Source organism: Enhydra lutris, unplaced genomic scaffold (assembly GCF_002288905.1).
Source record: "Enhydra lutris kenyoni isolate GAN:26980312 unplaced genomic scaffold, ASM228890v2 scaffoldscaffold28, whole genome shotgun sequence".
In the NCBI taxonomy this organism is placed as follows: domain Eukaryota; kingdom Metazoa; phylum Chordata; class Mammalia; order Carnivora; family Mustelidae; genus Enhydra; species Enhydra lutris.
In genome coordinates this window covers 2,096,926-2,104,958 of record NW_019154112.1, presented here as the reverse complement: position 1 = coordinate 2,104,958, position 8,033 = coordinate 2,096,926, and the positions used below count along the sequence as shown (strand labels likewise).

Below are 8,033 nucleotides of genomic sequence, written 5' to 3'. Positions count from 1 at the left end.
TGTGATGCAAAAATTCTCACCAAGATACTAGCCAACAGGATCCAACAGTACATTAAAAGGACTATTCACCATGACCAAGTGGGATTTATCCCTGGGTAACAAGGGTAGTCCAACATCTGAAAATTAATCAATGTAATACACTACATTAATAAAAGTAAGGGCAAGAAACGATATGATTTTCTCAATAGATGCAGAAAAAGTATTTGACAATATACAGCATCTTTGCCTGATTAAAATTCTCCACAGTGGTGGGATAGAGGGAACATAGCTCAATATCATAAAAGCCATCTATGAAAAAATCCACAGCAAATATCATTCTCAATGGGTAAAAACTGAGAGCTTTTCCCTTGAGGTCCAGAATATGACAGGGATGTGGCTCTCACCACTGCCGTTCAACATAGTACTGGAAATCCTAGCCTCGGCAATCTGACAACAAAAACGTAAAATAATAAAAATAAATAAATAAACCCATAAATTTGTTTTTAAAGTTTTAAAGCTAAAAAATAAGAAATAAATAAAAGACATCCAAATTGGCAACGAAGCCAAACTCTCATTCTTCACAAGTGACATGATCCTCTATGTGGAAAACCCAAAGAACTCCACCCCAAAATCATGACAACTCATATCACAAATCAGCAAAATGACAGGATATAAAATCATGGCACAGAAGTCAGTTGCATTTCTACACACTAACAATGAGAAATAAGAAAAAGAAATCAAGGAATCAATCCATTTACAATTACACCAAAACCCCCAAATCACAAGTTACCTAAGAAGTAGCCTAACCAACGTGGTAAATAATCTATACTCTGAAAATGATAGAACTCTCATGAAAGAAATTGAGACTGACACCAAAAAATGGAAAAACAATCCATATTCATGGATTGGAAGAACAAATATTGGTTTTTGCTTTGTCTTTTTTAAAATCTTTTTTATAATTTTATTTATTTAATTATCAGAAAGAGAGAGAGAGCACACAAGCAGGGGAAGTGGCAGGCAGAGGAAGAAGCAGGCTTCCTGCTGACCAAGGAGCCTGATGCAGAACTCAATCCCAGGACCCCGGTATCATGACCTGAGCCAAAGGCAGATGTTTTGTTTTTGTTTTTGTTCTTTTTAATTTTTTAATTTTAATTTCTTTTCAGTGTAACAGTATTCATTGTTTTTGCACCACACCCAGTCAAAGGCAGATGCTTAATGGACTGAGCCACCCAGGCATCACAGAACAAATATTGTTGATTTGTCTATCATACCCAAAACAATCTACATATTCCATGGAATCCTTATCAAAAATACCATCAACATTTTCACAGCACTGGAACAAATAATCCTAAAATTAGTATGGAACCAGAAAAGAACCCAAATAGCCAAAGGAATGCTGAAAGAGAAAACCAAAGCTGGTGACATCCATCACAACTCCATACTTCAAGCTGTATTACAAAGGTGTCATCATCCAGACATCATGGTATGGGCACAAAAACAGACACATAGACCAATGGAACAGAATAGAGAACCCAAAAATGCACCCTCAACTCTATGGCCAACTAAACTTTGACAAAGCAGGAAGGAATATCCAATGGAAAAAAAATATATAGTCTCTTCACTAAATGGTGCAGGGAAAATTGAACAGCCACATCTGGAATAATGAAACTGGACCATTTTCTCATACCACACAAAAAAGTAAACTCAAAATGGATGAAAGTGCTAAATGTAAGACAGGATTCCATAAAAATCCTAGAGGAGAACACAGGCAGGATCTTCTTTATACTCAGCCATAGCAACATCCTGCTAGACATGTCTTCAAAGGCAAGGGAAACAAAAGAAAAATACACTATTGAGACATCATTAAGACAAAAAGCTTTTGCACAGCAAAGGAAAAGGTTGAGAAAACTAAAAGACAGCATACAGAATGGGAGAAGATATTTACAAATGTCTTATCAGATATAAGGCTAGTATCCAAATCAATGCACAGAAATCAGTTGCATTTTTTTATACCTACAACAAGACAGAAGAAAGAGAAATTAAGGAGTCAATCCCATTTACAATTGCACCCAAAACCATAAGATACCTAGGAATAAACCTAACCAAAGAGGCAAAGAATCTATACTCAGAAAACTATAAAGTACTCATGAAAGAAATAGAGGAAGAAACAAAGAAATGGAAAAATATTCCATGCTCATGGATAGGAAGAACAAATATTGTGAAAATGTCTGTGCTACCTAAAGCAGATATAAGGCTAGTATCCAAAATCCATAAAGAACTATCAAACTCAACGCCCCAAAAACAAAAAATCCAGTCAATAAATGGGCAAGAGACATGGACAGACATTTCTGCAAAGAAGACATACAAATGGCCAACAGACATCTGAAAAATTGCTCCACATCCTTTGGTGTCAGGGAAATACAAATCAAAACCACAATGAGACACCACACCAGCAAGAATGGCTACCATTAACAACTCAGGAAACAACAGATGTTGGTGAGGATGCAGAGAAAGGGGAAACCTCTTACACTATTGGTGGCAATGCAAATTAGTACAGCCACTCTGGAAAACAGCATGGAGGTTCCACGAAAAGTTCAAAATATAGCTATCCTACCCTACCCGGAAGTTGTACTACTAGGTATTTCTCCAAAGGATACAAACATGGTGATCTGAAAAGGAACATGTACCCCAATGTTTATAGCAGTGATGTCCACAAAAACCAAACCATGGAAAGAGCCCAGATGTCCATCAACAGATGAATGGATAAAGAAGAGGTGGTTATAGATAAAATAATAGAATATTACTCAGCCATGAAAAGAGTGAAATCTTGCTATTTGCAATGATGTCAATGGATGGAACTAGAGGGTTTATGCTAAGTGAAATAAGTCAGAGAAAAACAAATAACATATGATTTCAATCATATGTGTAACTTATGAACATAGGGTGAAGGTGAACAGATGAACGTAGGGAAAGGAAGGAAAAACAAAATAAGGCAAAATCAGGGAGGGAGATGAACCATAAGGCTCTCTTAACTATAAGAAACAGTATTGCTAGACTCAAGGTGGGTGGGGATATGGGATAAGTGGGTGTTGGACATTAAGGACAGCACTTGATGTAATGAGCACTGTGTGTCACATGCAACTGTTGAGTCACTAAACTACCTCTGAAACTAATAATACACTACATGTGTATTAACTGATTTTATATAAAAATAAAACTATTGTTCTTATTAAAAATAAATAGATATAAATGTTTGTTAGAATTCACTAGTGAAGTGATTTGACTATGAGGTTTTATGTTTGTTTGTTTGTTTGTTTGTTTGTTACTGATTCAAATCTTGAATTACAAGTTAAAAGTGCATTAGGTCCTCCCTTGAGCTCCCCAGACCCACCCCTTGTGTGGAATTTAGGGGTCATCTGGACAAACCCCTTGCTTTTTCTCATTCTTGGGATCCCTCATTCATGTTAGAAAGAGGATCTAGAGGCAGAGTGGAGTCTCTACTGTCCAAGGGAAAGGGAGAAAAGGTACAGTGATGGGACAGGTCCAAGAAGAATGATGCTGAGAAACCCCTCCTGCAGCTACTCACTGCAGAATGAATCCTACACAGCAGGATCACAGAGCAGGGCACAAGTTTAGTTCACCATTTGGAGCCCATCCAGGCCCAGTTGTTCCATGTGCAGTTCCTCCTCCAGCCCCAACCCGGCCACAGCCAGGCTGGGTACACCCCATGTCAGGCACTCTAGCCAACTCTGCCACAATCTCCTTAGAGAGACCTAGGGAGGACTCTCCTGGGAGGTTCATATTGGGTCCTGAACCATGGCAGGAACAGTGGGACAAGTTCTGGTGGTTGAGAGCATGGGAGTCCTGGAGGCCATTCACTACTCCTTCACCCCATAAAAATCCAGGCCCTTCCAAAAACATGGGAGATCCTTCACAAGGCTAGTTGCTGGGCTCTCCCTGCCAAACTGATCCAGCTGCTGGGACCACGCTGTGCATACCAGGAAGAGTTTGAGTCAGAGCAGCAGTCATCAAAGAGCATTCTATATGGAAACAGTCCCCAGGCTGAAGTCATTCATTGGCCAGTGGTAAGATTGTTCCTTATACCCATAGAGCTGTGTGGGTAGTGCACCATAGTGTCATGGCCTGCCCAGGGGCAGCTCAATAGAGACCTGCATTGATCAGGCTTGAGAAGACAGCCCTAGCTGAGGTAGAAGCTTCAGGATGGGTGGCTGGGTGGACAGAACCATACTCAGGGGCCTGAATGGGTATAGAAGCAGCCATTGGTCAGTGGGTAGTTTGTAGGTATCCAGGGAGCATCCTGAGTGAAAGAGGACGATGTAGGTGACATTTTTGGCAACAACTGTTTGGGCAGTGACTGTTGGGACTTTCTGGTGTCAGGTGGGCCCATGAGCAAACTGAGGGGGCTAAGGGGTACATGATGGTGGGGGGAGGTCCCAGTTGTAGAACCCGGGTAAGGGGAGGAACCCAGCATAGGAGATGAAGAAGGGGAGGAGGAATTGATGGAGGAGACAGCCAATCCACTGAATGAGAGGGAGGAGTCAGACAGGAGCTTGGAGCTTGGACTTGTGGTGGGGTACTGGTCAAGGAAGTCTATAGGTCAGAATTGCTGGCAAAGTGTTCCCAGATGAGTCGCTGATCAGGAAATAATGTCATGGATCATTGGATCCATGTCATGGATCAAGTTCAGGCCCAGACACTGGCCCCCACTGATGCCAAGGGGGATCACGTTGTGGTTCAAATTGGAGGTACTGTTGCCCCACTCAGGTTTGGGTAGGCCATCTCCCCAGGGTCCAGTCAGGTGGAAAGTGCCAGGGGAAAGTGCAGGTTGGTGAGATCACGTAGAGAGCCTCCTGTGGTCATGGCAGGTGGGAGGACAGGCACACTGGCAAGCTGGTCAGAAGATGGAAAGATGTTAATTCCAGGAAGTTCCAGAGGGGTCAAGATGGCAGGGAAGTAGGAGACCCTGTTTCAACAGGTCCCCTGAATTGAGCTAAATATCTACCAGAACACTCTGAACACCCATGAAATCAGCCTGAGATGTAAGATTATACACTTCTCAATCTCTACAGGGGCAGAAGAGCATCAGTGGAGCAGTCAGTGGAGTGGGAACGCTGGGCATGATATCAGAGGATAAACAGAAGGGGAGGGAGCCACCAGAAGCAACCCATTAGAAACTAGTACCCCAATATGAGTCCTGTGCTTAGGGACCAGCTTTTACCTGGAGTCTGGTTAAAAGCACTCAAAAAGAACAAAGGTTCTTAAGGAGCAATTGGTGGAATTGGGCAGGCACAGGCACAGACATAAGGAGACAGCCAGTGCCCATTCATGTCTGAGGGCCCAGCAGGGGCCCCAGTCGGTGGTCCCTGAGCCTGCCACTTTCCACTGCTTGCACCAGTGCTCTGGCTGGGCACACCTTCATCCGCGCCTGAGAGAGCCTGGCTCAGGGTCCTGACAGAGGTCCCTGGACCCACAGCCTTCTGCAACCTGCACTGCTGCTGGGTGTGAGTTCACCCAGTGTGGGCATGGACCCCAGACAGCAGTCCCAACCATAGCAGCCACCAGGATTGGCTGCTATTGCCCAGACCAATATCACTTGTCGTTCTAGTGGCACAGGGGTGCAGAGACAAGCGGGGGCCTCAGGTAATCACAGAGATGATGGCTGGGGGTGAGCATCACCTGTGGGATATTGTGCTGTTCAGCGGAGTTTGCAGAAGGGGAGCCTGTGTGTTTTGGACCACACAGAGGGGAGCAGGCTGAGGCTTCTCTCTGAAGCCGAGGACTAGGTCCAGACAGTTTATTTGCACTAACCCTCTGAAAAGCCACAAAAAACTGCCAAAGAACAAAAACCTCCAGAGAACCAAAGCCTGAAAAACTGGTTTCCACAGCCCAGCCCAAGCAAGACTGACTGAAAAACAAGGAGGCAGGTCCCTTCCCCAGAAGACAAGCCCAAAGAACAAGAGAACAATAACCACAGTATCCCCATTAAACTATAAAACCCCAACAACAGGGTAAAACAATATATTAAGCCTCTGGTATTGTCACAAAACCTGTACATTTCATAGATAAACTTTTTTTTAAATTCATTCTCATGATTCTTCTTCTTTTATTTTTTTAATCTACTTACCATTACAACTAGATGTTTAATACAACATATTACATAATAACTTGAACTTCAAATTTTTTCACACATATACCCATGTTTCTTTTTCTTTTTCTTTATATATTTAGAGAGAGAGAGATAGATACATGACAGATATAGATATAAGTGTCAAGGTAATCCTTTTTCCCTGTTCAATACTACCCCTATATATACACCAGTTTTAATTTCCCTGTATCTCTGGAATGTTGAGTCCTTTAACAAACATAAGAAGATACACCCAGGAAATACTGAAATAATCTTCTCACCCACATAAAAGCTTTATAACCACCTTCCCATATTATTCTTCTGTCAGTGTTTCTGTGTATTTGTTTTTGGTTTTGTACTATATAAATCTTATTCTTCAGTTTCATTTTGGCTGTATTTTCCTTTTTTTTTTTTCTTTCTTGTCTTTTATTTTTATCGGTCTTTTTGCCTGTTTGCTTTTGTTTATGTATCTTATAAGTCCAGGAAGTTCACAGGACTGAGGTCGGGAGGAGCATAAAGATAGATTCCTAGCATCCTATGGCTTCAGCAAATGTTTGTCTCTAGCAAGTTCTCCTCCATAGCAGGGACTTTTGAGTCCAATTCACAGTTCAGAAATCCTCCACAGTGGCTGGGCATGTGCAAGGAAGCTTTGGGCCTGGATAAGTGTCCTGAGGGCTGGTTTTGTCACACTGGTGTGAAGGGCAGAGTGACAGGATTCCTGTTCAGTGCAGATGGTAGTCAAAACAATCAATCCTTCTGTGTATGGAAATTGCCCCAGGGCACCATCCTCCACCAGCTGTACTCCAGGGGAAGCAACAAATAGGCAGGACCACAGAGACAGCTATCATTGTGTTGGGCATAGCGGGAAGTGGGGACACCATTCTTTGGGGATCTTGCCGCACCTGTTTCACAGCCCTGGTGTCCAGTACTCCAGGATGAATATAGAGGCAAATGGAGGGGGCTCTGGAACTCAGCCAGGCTAAAGCCAATCTCGTTATCACTGGGCAGAAAACCTCCATAACCAGAGATCTTTGTGTATGCCTGTCACAATTTTGGGACCTGTAAGACACCACATCTCACAACCCAAGGCTCTCTGCCGTCTGCACCTACCTCAGCAAACCTGTCTTCCTGCCCCTCAGCTTCTACCTGTGCCTTACAGATGGTGGGACTGCTCTGTTCTGATTTTGTATGTCTTTCTAATTCAGTCTTGGTTGGTGCATGTTTCTAGAAATACACTCATTTCCTCTAGGTATGAAGTTATTGGTATTTAACTGTTCATAGTCACCTATGATTCTATATATTTGTCTCCTCAATTGTAATAGCTCCCTTTTATTTCTAATTTTATTCAAATCTTTTGTTTTTCTTAGACTAAGTAAAAGTTTGCCATTTTCTTCATCATTTAGAAGGACGACCTTGGATTTCATTAATCCTTCCTGTTATTTTTCTGGTCTCTATTTCTTTTACTTCCACTCTGATGATGATGATGATGATGATGATGATGATGATATTTCCTTCCTTTTGTTGACTTGGGTTTAATTTGCTTCCCTTTTTCTAGTTACTTGAGTTGTAAAGTTAAATATTTTATTTGAGATCTTTCTAATTTTTATTCCTGTAAACATCCTCTAAGGAGTGCTTTTGCTGAAACCCACAAAATTTGGTATGTTGTATTTTCATTTTCACTTCCTTGAGATAATTATTTATTTCACTTTTATTTATTTATATTTTATTATCTTATGTTAGTCACAATACCATACATCATTAGTTTTTGATGTAGTGTTCAAAGACTCATTAATTCCATATAACACCCAATGCTTCTTCCAACATGTGACTCCTTATGTTAATAACTATCACCCAGTTACATCTTTGACATATTGGTTGTGTCACCAAAATCACATTATTCAAGCACCCA

The 8,033-nt window shown here is 41.6% G+C and overlaps 2 pseudogenes; both read right to left on the bottom strand.

Moving 5' to 3' along the window:
* Nucleotides 1-3,476: 3,476 nt before the first annotated feature.
* Nucleotides 3,477-7,364, bottom strand: LOC111152434 (annotated as a pseudogene).
* Nucleotides 7,365-7,746: 382 nt separating this feature from the next.
* Nucleotides 7,747-8,033, bottom strand: part of LOC111152433 — an 11,642-nt pseudogene continuing 11,355 nt past the window's right edge.